The 14,412-nt window shown below is 47.1% G+C and overlaps 1 protein-coding gene across 1 annotated transcript in view; it reads right to left on the reverse strand.

Moving 5' to 3' along the window:
- The window catches only part of LOXL2 (lysyl oxidase like 2), a 92,960-nt gene extending 82,388 nt beyond the window's left edge, over positions 1 to 10,572 (reverse strand). The window contains exon 1 of the mRNA XM_017549740.2: positions 10,290 to 10,572. The gene's annotated coding sequence lies outside the window, so the exon portion shown is untranslated. The remainder of the gene's footprint in view (positions 1 to 10,289) is intronic.
- Between the last annotated feature and the right edge of the window lie 3,840 nt (positions 10,573 to 14,412).

A 14,412-nucleotide genomic window follows, 5' to 3' on the forward strand; every position in this document is an offset into this window, starting at 1 on the left:
ATATATATATATATATATATATACACACCAAAAAAAAAAACTAGAAATGTACATTTGCTCCGAAGAATATACATTAACAAAAAGCTTAATTATCTAAATAAAAAGTTGTCTTCTCACATACTGTATAAATTACACATGTGCAAAGTTGTGTCAAGTCTGCAAATAAGGCTTTTAAGCAGGGCTTGTAACAACCAATGCCTGCTGATCTTGCTGAGAGCTGGGGAAGAGGGTTGGGTTGGAGGGGGAGAAGGAGGTTCTAAACCGTGATCTCGCCCAAGGTTCTGAGTTGGTCATGAACAGTACTGTTACAATTGTCCGACAAGCATCATTCATTGTCAAACATCATTAGCCCTTGAAGCACCTGTCACTCTAAGAACTTTCCAGTACATTCCAGAATCCCTGATTTTTCTCATTCCAGTAGTCGTATTGTCCTGATAATGGATGAATGTTTGAAAATCCTTCATGAAGCCTTACTTAATTTTGACCCCGCAGAGCTAACAGAGGAAAAGAAGAAAACATCAAACTGGCCTTTCCAGGGTCCTTTTCTGAGGCTACTGCCTTGACAGCTGAGTCAGCTGCGTAGGAAGGAATGTGAACACTCTCCGGTATCAAGATTTTCCTTGAAGCTATTCAAATTTTTTTTCTTTCTCCAAAAGCAATCCCTTTTGAATCATTTCATCATCCACCTAAAAAGGCATTCTGTGTTACAGAATTCACCTGCTTAATGGTACCCTCTGGAAAATCAAGTGACGACTGGCTTCCCAGTTCATTCTTAAACACAGGAGTAACCTAGAACACGGCCACTGATCAATGACGCTTGACCTGTGGCACGTAGTCGAATAATACCCCATGTGACCAACTGATTCCTAGTCAATGGCAACAATTGTTTTTATTCCCAATAGCAATAGAAATTCCTATTCATGTAAAGAGGAAAACGCACCGCAAAAATTATACACTGTATTTGGACATCATGCTTTTAGATTTTCAAGAGTGCTGACACGACCTGAGATTCTGATGTAATGCTCATAACTGTCCCTTTCCCTAATGAGTATGTGGGGCATAGGACTCTTGCAAAGCAGGCTTCAATGTGACCCCACTTCGCTTGCCTGGCCTCTGGCAGGTCCTCCATAAATAGGAAAGTGATTCATCCCTCCCAGCACTGGCTCCACATCTTGTGCCCTGGAGCTCCTAGCAACAGTCCTGCCTGCCCCAGATTTGAAGCATCTCATAAACAACCTGGTGCTTCTCAGCCAGGAGCAGTGCCCCACCCTGCCAAGGGCAATGGCTTGCAACAGTGCAGCTCAAAGCTCAGCTGAATTCTTCCCTCCAGACAGAATGTTCCGCTTGACATTTCTGCCAGATGCTGGCATTCACATTTGGGTCAGGGGCTAGGGTGGAGTCTCTCTGCTCCATCAGACCCTCCCTACCTGGGATTCCTGCTTGAACCGACAGGAGAGATGAATGGTCCTCATTCATGGCCCAGAGCGCACTGCGGAGTGGTGATCCCAGCTGTGGTCCAGAGCTGCCTCTGGCCTCACAGGGAACACATTCCTTTGTAGAAGGAGGCTGTCTTGGGTGAATGGGGTTTGCTCAGAGAATGAGGGAAGTGGTTCGGGGGCCAGAGGACCCTTCAGAACCATCTCAGACAAGAATGGAGACTTTTAACACCAAGCTTGGCCCGGGCTGTCTGGTCCACTTGGCCCCCCGCCAAAGGTTCTACTTCAGTGCCGTCTATTTCTGGCCACAAAGTGGGAACGTTCAGGGCACAGTGAGATGGTGAGAAAGCAAGCATACAAAGCTGCATTTTTTCCCCAGCCTCCAAGAAGAGGTCTTTGTTGGCATAATTTGTTGTGACCAATGGGGAGTCCCCACAGCCCACCTCTGACTCTGAGTGGAATCTCCTTCTGACCAGGTTGTTTCCTGGGGAGGTGGAAGGTACAATTTCAAAGACTTTAAAATGTGCCTACCAGAGACTCTCAGATTGGATCAGACTATAAAAACCAAAAACACAGTGTCTATAAGACAAACCTCTTCTCTCCAGCCCATAAAGAAGGGGTAGGGAAAATCCAAAATTGGTGATTTTGCTTAAAGGCAATACAGAAAGTGATTGGCACAAGGATGGCTGTATTAGTCCGTTTCGCACTGATGATAAAGACATACCTGAGACAGGGTAATTTATAAAGAAAAAGAGGTTTTATGGACTCACAGTTCCACGAGACTTGGGGAGGCCTCACAGTCATGGTGGAGGGTGAAAGGCATGTCTTACATGACAGCAGGCAAGAGAGAGAATGAGAGCCACATGAAAGGGGTTTCTCCGTATAAAAACCATCAGGCCTTGTGAGACTTATTCAATACCACAAGAACAGCACAGGGGAAATTGCCCCCATGATTCAGTTATCTCCCGCTGGGTCCCTCGCACAACAGGTGGGTATTATGGGAGCTACAATTTAAGATGAGATTTGGGTGTGGACACAGCCAAACCATATCAATGCCTATCAGGTTCATATTACCCAATCCCCACATGCGATTTGACTAAAAGCTAACACGCAACAATTGGAAAAACATGGCCAGCATCTGAGTGTGGTCTCAGATTCAAATCTGGCTGCAAATGGGGAAGAGTTTTAGGTCTTCACATGCTACATAAAGAGCTGAAGTGGCCAGCATAGTGACTGGCTCAGTCACCACCATTATAAAATCAGCCACAATCTGGACAAAATCCAGGAGACATATCATATTCCCATCAACCACTGAGGAGTGCCCAGCCTCATAGTATTTACAAAAATAAATCAAAACGGATCAAAGACCTAAATGTAAAAGCTAAAACTGTAAAACTCTTAGAGTAAAACATAGAGTAAGTTTTCATGACCTTGGATTTATCAGTGATTTCTTAGCCATTACACCAAAAGCACAAGAAACAAATGGAAAATATATGTAAATTAAATGTTATCAAAATAAAACTTCTGCACATCAAAAAATGTTTTGAAGATGCTTTATGAACCAGGGCAGCAGTGGGGAGGGTGGTAAAAGAGGGTGATGACCAAACATTTATCACAGTTATTCTACTGTTTTGCCATTGTCTATTTGCATGACTGTTTCTCTTTTAAGCTGGTGATCTTCCATCCCTAGATGTTTTAAGGAGCTACTTAAATCTCTTAACTAATCTGGGATTATAAACTGACTCTTTCAAATCACAGATTATAAACCGTGTTCTTTCAAATATCTCTTCCAAACCCCCTCATGGTAGAGAAAAATCAACATCCAGTCCTAAGATCTTGAGGTATAGCTGAAGCAGCCATATTTGGGCATGAAATGTATTTGAAATCTCCTGCTTTCCCTTTAAATTCATGCACTCTTGGTAATGTTCTAGTCTTGATGTAGTAGCAAGGGCACGTTGACTTTGTAAAAGTTCATTCACAACAGGCACTTGTACGCCAATGTTCACAGCCAAAAGGTGGAAACAACGCACATGTCCACCAGTGGAGGAAGAGATAAACAAATATGATCTACCCAAACAATGAAATATTATTCAGCCTCAAAAAAGAAGGAAATTCTGACACAAGCTACAACATGAAAAAACCTAGATGCCACGCTAAGTAAAACAAGCCAGACACAAAAAGACAAACATCATATATTCCACTTATATCAAGTTCCTAGTTCAGTCATACTCAGAGACAGAAACTAGAATGGGGTTAGTGGGAGGGGTGCGATGGAGAGTTAGTGTTCAGTGGATACAGAGTTGCTGTTCTGGAAGATGCAAAAGTGCCAGAGATGGCTGATGGTGATGGTAGCAATGTCAACACACTTACCACCACTGCTTAAAAATGGTTAAGATGGCCAGGCATGGTGGCTCATGCCTATAATCCCAGCACTTTGGGAGACCGAGGCAGGCAGATCACGAGGTCAAGAGTTCAAGACTAGCCTGGCCAATGTGGTGAAACTCTGTCTCTACTAAAAATATAAAAATTAGCTGGGCATGGTGGTGTATGCCTGTAATCCCAGCTACTTAGGAGGCTGAAGGAAGAGAATTGCTTTAACCAGGGAGTCAGAGGTTGCAGTGAGCCGAGATTGCGCCACTGTAGTCCAGCCTGGTGACAGAGTGAGACTCCGTTTCAAAATAATAATAATAATAATAATAAAAAGGTAAAGATGGTGAGTTTTATGTTATGTATATTTCACCACAATAAACACAAAAGCAACCCAAAAAGCCTATATAGGTATATACTTAGGATCAATGTGATTTTACCTATATGTGCTATTCTTGGGGCGGGTGAAACCTTCTTCAGCAATATGCTTTTCCCTGAGCATAGCGGTGCATGCCTATAGTTCCTGTGACTCAGGAGGCTGAGACACGAGAATTGCTTGAACCTGAAACGTGGAGGTTCCAGTGAGTCAAATCATGCCCCTGCACTCCAACCTGGGAGACTGAGTCTCAAAAAAAAAAAAAAAAAAAAAAAAAAAAAATAAAAATAGTTATAAAAAAAAAAAAAAAAAAAAAAAAAAAAAAAGTGCTTTACTCAATTTTTATTTGTAATTGTTTTAGAAAAGTTTTAGAAAGATATTTTTAAAAGTATCTTTCTCATTACATCTTCAAGTCATGCAGGCACTTAACGGTGTATCAGGACAAGGCTGGGGGCACAAGAACTTCATGGATCCAAGTTCCAGAAAGATATTACAAAGAAACTGCAAATTAAGTTGTCCACAAGTCACCACTGTAAGTTTTCCTGTCGTAAGTGTGTGTTTTACAGGCGAGTGGCACCATTTCTGCAGCGATACCCGCGGCACTTTGTTGGCGACACGTCAAGGAGGATTTGTCTGTTGCCACAGGACATCCAGAGGGCCAGCTGTGTCTGCTTGTCTGACATGGATTGTACCAATAAAAAACTGAAAAGAAAACATTGCTCTATGCTTAGAAGACTATAATTAAATATAATACTTAAGGTATCCCAAGTGAAGGGATCAAAAGTCTTGGACAAGAAGAACATACTAACTGTGGTCCTAACCACATCCTCAGCCTCTGCTGAGCTAGTTCTTGTTCTCATCTGCCACACACACCACTTGCCTGGTGATATTGTCTGGGCCACAGGAAGTGCAAAAGATTGGTTAAAACTCTGGACAGAAATCTGAACTAAACAGACCCCATAATGCTTTATCATCACCTAGCAACTGGCTTTTCTTAGTTTGTTTTTGAGACAGGGTCTCACTCTGTCGTCCAGGCTGGCATGCACTGCAGCCTTGACCTCCTGGGCTCAAGCAATCTTCCTGCCTCAGCCTCCTAAGTAGCTGGGACTAGAGCATGCCTGACTACGTTTTTTCTTTTTTTTTTAGGGACGGGGTTTCCCTATGGTACCAGCTATTCTGAAAAGGTGCCTAGAGATGTCCCTGACACTGGTCATGGAAGAAGGGCCGCCAACACACTTGGCCAAGAGGTGTTCCCTGCTGAGCAAGTGCTGTGTTGGACAGCAGTGGGTTCATCTATGGATTTACTCAGGTGAGAGATTTCTGATGCCTTGCTTCAACACACACAGAACTGAAGACTTAGGAGACCTAGCTGTGTGTTGCTCTGGCTACACCTCTGTGAATGTCTGGGTGGCCTTTCCTTGTCTAGCCTGCAACTGCTATTCCCGCCTCATCTGTGGGTCTAGCGCGGAGTGGCCTCTGGCCACTTCATCTGAGACTTCATGGCCCACCCAGGGTGTGACCGCCATGCAAACCGACCACAAAAGCCTTTCTCCAGAGGGAAATGGACGATGACAGTGACAAGCTGTTCTTTTAAAGCCAGGCAGCCCCTGGGAGTCGGAAATGACATCTCCTTCTGTGGTTTGAATACTTGTCCCTCTAAAAAATTCATGTTGAAACTTAATCCCCAATGTGGCAGTTTTGAGAGTCATGAGTGCTCTGCCCTTGTAAACTGATTAATCCATCCATTGATTAATAGATGAATGCGTTATCATGGGAAGGGAATTGGTGGCTTTACAAGAGGAAAAGAGACTTGAGCTAGCATGTTAGCATGCTCAGCCCCCTCATGATGCCATGTCCTGTATCACCCTGGGATACTGCCAAGTCCCCATCAGCAAGAAGGCCCTCAACAGATACAGCTCCTGGACCTTGGACTTCTCAGCCTCCATAACCGTAAGAAGTAAATTCCTTTTGTTTGTAAGTTACTGAGTTTCAGGTATTCTGTTATAAGCAACAGAAAATGGACTAAAACACCTCTAAGGCTCCCCAGACTCTAAAATGAAGGAAGGAATCATGCTTGAGCAACTGCAGCTGATGTGGAATCACCTAGAAATTCTTCCTCCACGGAGACAGACTGTTAGCTAAGGAAAAAGGATCTACGGCTGCCAGAAGACAGGGTGGGTTAAAGTTAATGTCTTGCCCCTTTGAGTTCCTCCATTGAATGGAATTGGGTTGATCAGTTTCTCTGCCCCTAACTGGCTATTTTATGGAAAGTCTGTTCATCCCCTGTTTCAAAGTAACAAGCGTGACAGCAGAACATGTAGGAGTCCTGCGACAAGGGATTCCTTTTTCCCCACGTATCCTGTCAAGGAAGGAGAATTCCAATTCTGCGTGTCATTAACAAGGTGGAGAAATTTCTTAATCACCTAATTTCAAAAATGAACTTAAGTAATGAAAATGCGAAAAGCAGAAGGCTCTGGTGTTGTATTAGTCTGTTCTCACGCTGCTAATAAAGACATACATGAGACTGGGTAATTTGTAAAGGAAGGAGGGTTAACGGACCCACAATGCCTCTCGGCTGGGGAGGTCTCACAATCATGGCGGAAGACAAAGGAAGAGCAAAAGGACATCTTACATGGAGGCTGGCAAGAGAGGGTGTGAAGAGGGACTCCCATTTATAAAACCATCAGATCTCACGAGACTTATTTACCACCACAAGAACAACATGGGAAAGACCCACCCCCATGATTCAATTACCTTTCATCAGGTCCTTCCTATAACACCTGGGAATTATAGGGGCTACAATTCAAGATGAGATTTGGGTGGGGACACAGCCAAGCCATTATCGGGTGTCAGATATCTTCACTGGTCAAATGCAGAATAAAGTCATGCATAAACTAAGGACTTCAATGGGAAGCCTACATAACTCCACTTCTCGGTCACAGGATTTGAGGGCTTCAGCATGAAGGTACCAGCTGTTAGAGTACTCAGGTGATGCTCAAAGAGGGGAGACTGTCCTCTTTCTGGGACAGAGGACCAGATTTCTTTCTGGGATCTTTATTTCTTCCAGGAATCCCAGCAACAGTCATTTCACTCATCCTATTTTTATATCTTGAAGTCAAAGAATGAGGAAGTATAATGCTTTCTAGCTCAGAGAGGGCAGCTCTGAGCCCTCACAGTTTTGCAATGAGCTAGGAAAGAAACCCTGGCTTCCTGACTTTGCAGTTCATTTATCTCAAGCACCAAAGGTCCAATTATTAAATATTTACACTGGGATTTCTGACAGCAGGTGTATAGGAAGTGATAAGCCCGGGATGAAGCCTGAGCCACTAAGAACTCTTCAGAGAGCAGCTGGGAATCCATGAGTAACACGAAGAACCAGAATCACCACAGCGCAGCCATGAGGAGGCTGGGTTAGACACTGACTCCCTGGGTCAAAAGCTGTGCTCTCTGCACAACTCATATGCTTATCCATTTCCTCAGCTGAGAAGTAAGTTTGAAAATACCCACCTAACTCTTTAGTGGGACCTTGTAAGAATCAAATGACATAGTGGACAGAAAAGCAGTTTGAAAGGAATAACATACAACGGGAATGTAATAAGTTACACAAATCAACAGAACTCACGTCAACTACTGAAAAAAAAAACATTTTAGGAAAAATTGGTAAATGTTTAAATACAGAGTGCTATTTGGCATTAGATGATACCAAAGAATTTCTGTTAGTTTTCTTAGGTTTAAAGATGGCATCATAGTTATTTAATATCTTTAGAAATCACACTGAAACATGTAGCAATGAGCACAGAAAATCTGCTTCCTTCACAAAGTCCTTCCACACTGGCCATCTAGAGATCAAAGGACAAGGACTTGGGAAGAGGCCACGCAAGAGCCCAGTTGGAAAGAAAATAAATAGAAGACTGGGTATGGTGGCTCGAGGCCAAGGTGGGCGGATCACCAGGTCAGGAGATTGAGACCATCCTGGCTAACATAGGGAAACCTCATCTCTATTAAAAATACAAAAAAATAGCTGGGCATTGTGGCATGCACCTGTATCCCAGCTACTCAGGAGGCTGAGGCAAAAGAATCTCTTGAACCCAGGAGGCGGAGGTTTCAGTGAGCGAAGATCACACCACTGCACTCCAGCCTGGGCAACAGAGTGAGATTTTGCATCAAAAAAGAAAGAAAGAAAGAAAAGAAAAGAAATAGAAGCATCTTTGCAGAGTCTCCTATCTGTGATGCTTAAAATGTCAGCCAATGTGTGATGTCAAGCACGTTTTGTCTTCAGACCAGAGTTTCATACTCAACTTTGCCATGCAATGCCTAAGTGACCTTAGACCGTCACTAAGACAAAGTTACAGGGAAGCAAATGCACGTGCATGCACAAACACACATACATACACACGTGCACACACATGTGCACAAATGTGCACACATACAAGTGCACGCATGCACACATACACAAGCAAGCATGCACACAGATACACATGCATGCATATACAGGTATGCACACACATGCAGAGGAACACACACATACACACATGCACACACATATGCTCACACACATGCACGAACATAAACATGCCTTGCACACACATACATGTGCACACACGAATATACAAACGTGCACTTGCGCAATCAGTAAGATTCAATTCCCTTGGGTGAGCCTGGGTAGCCACCAGAGGCCCATGGGGAGCATGTATTTTGTCCTAAGTCTAATGGTCATTCCAGGGCAGACACTAGGGACCAGGAAGAGGAACAGGACAAAGGTGAGGAGAGAGATTAAAAATTTTGTCAAGTCAGGATGCAGTGAGTCAGTCACTTATCTGGGAGCCGACCAGGGAAATGAATGCTTCCTCTTCCAGCCTAAACCCCCATCCCTGACCATTAAGTACATGATACACCACCAATAACTAAATCATTCCACCAAAGATGACAAATGACATTTTGGGGTTCCAGGACAGACAGGCCAGCAGAGGCAGGAGGGAGGGACCTGGAGTAAGAGGTACGCGTTTCAGTCCCCACATTGACTAACCCAATGGCCCTGGGCCTCAGTGTTTTTCTTCCCAGGAGAGAGAAAAAAACACTGCGTGTGAGATCTCCACAATTCTAAGATCTTAGGGACAAAAGTAATTTTGGTGCATGTTTCTGCCTGTCATGCACATCTCTCTCCTCATCAGGACTTGGGGTTTCCTAACCATATTGGGTAGTTCAGCCCCTCCCCCGCCGTGTTCTGCGGCGTTCTCTTCCCCCCTACCTTCACCCCCACCCCACACTCCTGAGGTTTTTTGATGGTCTTAGCCCTCGCACGGAGAACCTCGCTTGTTTGTCCCAATCAGCGCCGATTCCAGGGACGCCTCGGGCAGGCAGCTACACCTGGAAGGTTTCCAGCTTAGGGCGAGAAGGGGCGTGGTGGGCAAAGCGCCTTCGTGAAGTTGTAGCACTGGGGACCGCGGGACCAACGGCGCAAGACTGGGGTCAGCTGTACCCTTAAGTTCGCTCGTGCCTGTTCTTCCACTCCAGGGTTTCTCGGTGATGACGGCGGGAGGGGGTCCCCGGTCCCCGGAGAGCCAGAGCGACTTGGGAGTACATAGCTGGCGTGCCCCGCGCCTCTGCTCCCGGACTCAGGGTGCTCCCGCGCTCTCACAGCCTTAGCAGGCTGGGGGCGTCCCAGCCAGCACGCTCTACATCCCCAAAACCACAGCTCCGAGGGCATGCGCTGTGCCCCCCGTGCCCCACTCCTCAATAATCAGAACTCCACAGACGCTGTCCCTGGAGCCGCGCTGCACTCTCCAAGACGCCCAGCGCGCACGGAGACTCCACTGGCTCCGTCCCGCCTGACTAAGGGGGCTCGGGACAGTCAGGAACCCAGCACCGCGCCCGGCCCAGACGAGGTGGGGCTGGGCGGGGCCGTCCGGGGCGGCAGGGGGACCCGTGGGGCGGCAGGGGGACCCGTGAGCCGGCACGTCGTCGCAGCGTTGTCGCAGAAAGTCTTCGAGAACCCCCAAGCACTGTCGAGAGGTAGCCCTGCACAGGGCGAAGCCTGGAGACCCAACAGGGACGCTCCCGCTTTCCCGCGAACCGCTTCGGGGAGGGGGTGGCGCGAGAAGCGCTCTTACTTGGTTTCTGGGGTCCGCAGTGGCCGGGATGGGACCGCGCTCTCCACGGTGGTCCCCCTCCGCGTCCGCCGCCGCTGAACCCCTTTCCCGAGCAGAGGCGGGCGGCCGAGGTCTTCGACGGCTGGAGAAAGCGAGCCCAGAGCGTAGGCAGCCGCACGCTAGAGAAGCACGTCTACTCTTTTCCGCCTTACTTTTAACCAGAGGAGAACGGCAAACCCCTCCCCGGACCCACCCCCTTCCCCGAAGGCAGCCGAGGCGGCAGGCCCGGCCTCCAGCCTCTTTTGTTGTAATTCGAGAGCGGCCACTCCCAGGGCCAGAGGGAGCTCCTCGGGGCAGCCCTTCCCAGGCTCCTCGCGCCCGGGTTTCCGGAGCTTGAGAAGCCCGAGAGGGGGCCTTTCCTCGGGAGACTCCAGTACCCTCCAACCCCCGCAGCGCTCCCAGAATTTAACCCTTCCTTGTCCACCAGCTTTAGGGCCCTTGCCTAGTCCACCTTCTATCCCGATAACCCTGGCCCTGCCTGGCACATAGTACACGCTCAATAAAAACTGCCGAATGAGTGTTTAGAAACTTGGCTCCGTCTAGCCTGAGTTCCACCTCCCTTTTCCTGTAGGGGGAAAACATCCTGAACGAGTAAACAGCCCCCTTTCGGCCAGGTCACATCTCCGGCTCTGGCCAAGTCTCTTCTCCTCCGAGGACTAGCTTTATTCTTGGTAAATTCAACGCTTTGGATTCCTTGACCTCTGGGTCCTTCCTGGAATGGCAGGGCTGGGATGAACAAGCTCTGTGCTTGGAGACGGAACAGGACGCAGCTAAGGAGGGGATCATTGTGCAGAAGGACCTCCTGTGCCTGGCTCGCAAGCTCCCGGGTGGGGGGTGGGCATGCTGGAAGAGCCCTCCGCACAGAGAGGGCTCCTTGCGCACGAGCAGGGCTTTGCCAGCGCCAGGGAGGCAGCTAGCTGCAAAACAAGAGACCCCTGTGCAGACGTGGACTGTCACCTGCAAGTGGCTCCTTCCTCAGTCCTCTTTTACTCCACACCATGGCTGGACAAACCCTGCCCACCTGCAGGGCTAGGTGGAAACTCCCAAATCTCACCTCCAGCCCAGGCATCTCTCCTAAACCATGGGTATTTAAATATATTGGCCCCCGAAAGACTTCCACCTGGACATTCCGTTGGCCACAGCTAACCTGGCAAGCCCCAATTTTGGCACTGCAAACAGCCCACCTTGACCCCTGTGAGCTCTCCCAGGCAGATATGGGGCCTTCTCCATTGCCTCCTCCTTACCCTCCCCACAGATCAGTCCCTGGCTCTGGTGGGCAATGGAGAGAAGGGCTCAGAGGAAGGGGGTGTGGTTATCAAAGGCCCGGAGGAGGGATCCTTGTGGTGGTGGAACTGTTTAGTATCTCGAGACAGAAAACCACACAGGTGATAAAATTGTATGGAACTTAATACACCCAATAAAATTTCAATTAAAATTTTAAAAATCCTCCGTGGCTCCAGGGTCCTCAAAATGTCATCTGAATCCCTCTCCCCCAGGCATTACTTGATGTGCTCCTATAAGCCTTCTATTTCACACCCCAGGGCCTTTGAATGTGATATTCCCTTGCCTTCTCTGCACAGTAATGCCTGGTTATGGAGCTCTCACTCAGCTGTCACACCCTACACAGTGCCTGGACATAGCAGATGCTCAATAAATGCTGGTGAAGCTGAGCTCTCCCCATTCCCCGTCTCCCATCCTTCCACCTAGTCCTACCGGCTACTGCTAAAGCATTCACCAAAAAGGTAGAAAATGAAAGGAAACCAACTTTGTAAACAATGTTTTGTCTGGCATAAAGAAAAGCAAACTTGCTGTGGAACATTCAGAAAATATGCAAAAATTTAAGGAAGAAATTGTCACTTTGGTGTCCTATCACCCATAGTTAAACACTATTTGGAGTATTTCCTTCAGAATATTTGTTCAACTAAATTGTAGTTATGGTTTTTGTATCCTGATTTTATTATTTGAGACACAGTCTAACTCTTGTCACTCAAGCTGGAGTTCAGTGGCATGATCTCAGCTCACTGCAACCTCCACCTCCCAGGTTCAGGTGATTCCCGGGTAGCTGGGATTACAGGTGTCTGCCACCAAGCCTAGCTAATTTTTGTATGTTTAGTAGAGACAGGGTTTCACCATGTTGACCAGGCTGGTCTCAAACTTCTGGTTCAAGTGATCCACCCGCCTCAGCCTCCTAAAGTGCTGGGATTATAGAAGTGAGCCGCTGCACCTGGCCTCTGATTCTTTTTACTGTATTATTTTGTGTTAATTTTTCAATGTAATTTGTAATGGTTTTAGACAATTCTGGTCTGAAACTACTGTGCAATGGAGTCATTTCTCCATTATTGGATATTCAGTTGTTTACAGTTTTTTGCGAGTGTAAATTACACCATGACAATTATCCTTGTGAAAGTATATTGATTGGGTTCCTGCTAATTGTTACAGATGAAAAAGCCCAAGCTCAGTGAAGTGATTTTCCCAGAGTCACAGAGCTGGTGAATGGCCAAGCTGGGAGAACCAACTGGAGCTCGACTCCTCCAGGAAGCATGAGTGACCCACACTGGAGGCCTCGGTAAGTCCATCTCCGCCTCACCAGGTCCCCACTTCCAAGAGAAAATGAGTGGAGTATTTGAAGCTTGCACCGTGTGATTTATTGATGTATTTTGGTTGACCTGAAATCAAGACCTAGGAGACTACTTCAGGACAGCTGTAGCCCCTTGTCCTCAATGAAACAAAATGATGGCGGGAAGCCTTATGTCTGTAAGTCTGGATGCACCCTGCCACCTCCACCACGCGGGTCCTCTACTGCTGCAGAGGCAGAGTCGTACAATGGGTTCAGGGCATGCTTGTGTAGTCAGGGGGCCAGGGTTCAAATCTTGGCTTCACCATTAACTGATGTGAACTCCCTTTTCCCTCACATGCTTCATCTGTAAAAAGCACCTCACTCAAAATGCTCTTAAGAGCCTGGGTGCAGTAGCTCATGCTTGTAATCTCAGCACTTTGGGAGGCCAAGGCAGGCGGGCTGCTTGAGTCCAGGAGTTTGAGACCAGCCTGGACAACATGGCAAAACCCTGTCTCTACAAAAAAATATAAAAATCAGCCAGGCATGGTGGTATGGGCCTGTAGTCCCAACTACTTGGGGGGCTGAGGTAGGAGGATTGCTTCAGCCTGGGAAGTCAAGGCTGCATTTCAGCCGAGATCACGCCACTGCATTCCAGCCTGAATGACAAAGTGATACCTGTTTTTTGTTTGTTTGTTTGTTTGTTTTGTTTTAAATCTCCTAGGGAGTAGAAGGAGTGAATGGGCTCAGAACAGTCCCTGGCATGGTACTTGGACAATAAATCTTGTGTTGTGAGGAGGGCATCTTTGAGGAGGGCACCATGACTCCCTGTCCCTCAGGGCTTTATACCCCATGCAGGGAGTGGGAAGGCAGCACCTCCTGCCCACCCCATCCCCAAGGGTCATGTGAATGACCGCATTAGGATCCATTCCCAGACCGTGATTACTGAGTCAAAGGCTAGAGGCTAGTCTTTCTTTTTTCTCCCTTGGCTTTTGCACCCTCATGCTGAATCACTCTCCTGGCAGCCTGGGTAGACTTAGATTGCAAGAAGCACAGCATGTCCCAGGGGGCATAGCTGGAGGCTCCAGGGAGGCCCAGCAAATGCTGTAGCCAGTCTGTGCCTTCATGGTGCTTCTATGCCAGAGTAGGAAACTGACAAGACACACACAAATACACAGAAATGAGGAAATGCGAGAGTCGGGTGGTGACGGACTGCTACAGAGGAAACTAAAGCTGGTGAGGAGGAGAGAAAGTGAAGGAGGCTCAGGCGCTGGTCCAGTGAGGGTGGCCAGGGAAGCCCATCTGATGAAGTGGGAAAGTAGGAATAATTTTAGTAGGTATTAGTAATGATTACTTAGATGAATAGAAATGCAGAAACGAGTAGCTAAATGTATAGAGCTGAAGAAGAGGCTCTATATGGTCTATGTGTTAAATTAAATGGGGAACCAATCAACTATCTAAATTAAATGGGGAACCAATCAACTATCCAAACAAACAAACACTGATCCAACCGTTTGGTAAAGTGATTTG

Source organism: Cebus imitator, unplaced genomic scaffold (assembly GCF_001604975.1).
Source record: "Cebus imitator isolate Cc_AM_T3 unplaced genomic scaffold, Cebus_imitator-1.0 Scaffold221, whole genome shotgun sequence".
Taxonomy (NCBI): domain Eukaryota; kingdom Metazoa; phylum Chordata; class Mammalia; order Primates; family Cebidae; genus Cebus; species Cebus imitator.